General features: G+C 40.8%; 1 non-coding gene across 1 annotated transcript; it reads left to right on the top strand.

The window, feature by feature from the left end:
- Positions 1 to 529: 529 nt before the first annotated feature.
- LOC124970849 (small nucleolar RNA SNORA26) lies at positions 530 to 649 on the top strand. Its single transcript, XR_007106220.1, has one exon. It is a non-coding gene; the product is annotated as a small nucleolar RNA SNORA26 (small nucleolar RNA).
- The last annotated feature ends 617 nt before the right edge of the window (positions 650 to 1,266 follow it).

The following is a 1,266-nucleotide window of genomic DNA, read 5'->3' as shown; positions in this document are numbered from 1 at the left end:
CCATTTGCTGGCTGAAATGAGCAGTCAGGTAGTCAGAACAATAAATAATGGTATTTACTGATGGCGATTTCTCCCAGTGCGAGGGGTGAATACCATTCAGCCATACATGGTCCTGAGCCGAAGAAATTAAATCACGTGCGTGGCTTAAGTTTTTGAACAGATTGTCCTGGATGTTATTTGTTCTCAGTGAGCATTGTTCAATATCCAAATTCACAAGTCCTCCAGATAAAGTTCTCCAAAACAGAGTATATTAGTCATGAGTCTTTGGTTGCAAGTGACAGAAACTGGACTAGAGCTAACTTGGGTCAAAAGTAGGGGAAGGGAAGGTGGCTCTTACCATGTTGGCAAGGATATGGAGCCACCAGTGCAGAGGGAAGGAAGGCAGCTGGGAGTCTCTTAACCAGTTCAGCGAACACATGCACAGGACCAGCCTTTCCACCTCTAGGTATTCACCCAGGAGAAATGAAAGCCTACGTCCATACAAAGACTCATACCCAGATGTCCATAACATGGTTTCCATAATAGTCAAGAACTAGAAAAAAATGATGCAGGAATTTAAGAGGCTTACACAGAAGGGCAAAGGAAACCTCCATGGAACCCACAGAAGAGATTTAAAATCTCTCTTTGGATCCTGTCTGGAGTTACGGTTGAAAAAAAAAATGGAAAACAAAATAAATATCCCACAACAAATGAGTGGATAAACAATGGAATACTTTCTCAGCAAGAAAAAATAATGAACTATTGATGCATGGTACAACATGAAAGGATCCCAGATTTATTCTAGTGAGTGAAAAGTCAGACCAAAAAAAAAAAAAGTTATTATTATGCAATTCCATTTATATAAAATTCTAGATAATAAAAACTACTTAATGATGACAGAAAAAAAATCAGTGGCTACCTGGGGTTGAGGGACAAGAAGAAAGTGACAAAGGTGCTTGAGGAAATACTGGTGTGTTTCGGACACATGTGTTGTCCTGGTTGTGATTTGATAAACCCATATTTCTCAAATCGTATGTGCAAAATAGGTGTAAGTTGTCAAATATCAATTATACTTTCTTAGAGCTGAAAAATAGGGGAGAAGATATTAGGTCACAGGAAGAAGGTGCTATGGACTTTATATCAAACACAGGTGAAATCAGGGATTCTAAAACCACTTGACACTGTTTCTCAACTCTCCTGGAGCTCCGGGATGTCCCTGTGATGTGGCCTCCTTCCACCCTGCTGCACACAGTGGGGGACTTGGTGACCGGCAGCTCTGGATGACCT

Source organism: Sciurus carolinensis, chromosome 18, assembly GCF_902686445.1.
Source record: "Sciurus carolinensis chromosome 18, mSciCar1.2, whole genome shotgun sequence".
NCBI classification, from domain to species: Eukaryota; Metazoa; Chordata; class Mammalia; order Rodentia; family Sciuridae; genus Sciurus; species Sciurus carolinensis.
The sequence above is the reverse complement of the archived record's forward strand: the minus strand, read 5'-3'. Positions and strand labels throughout refer to the sequence as shown.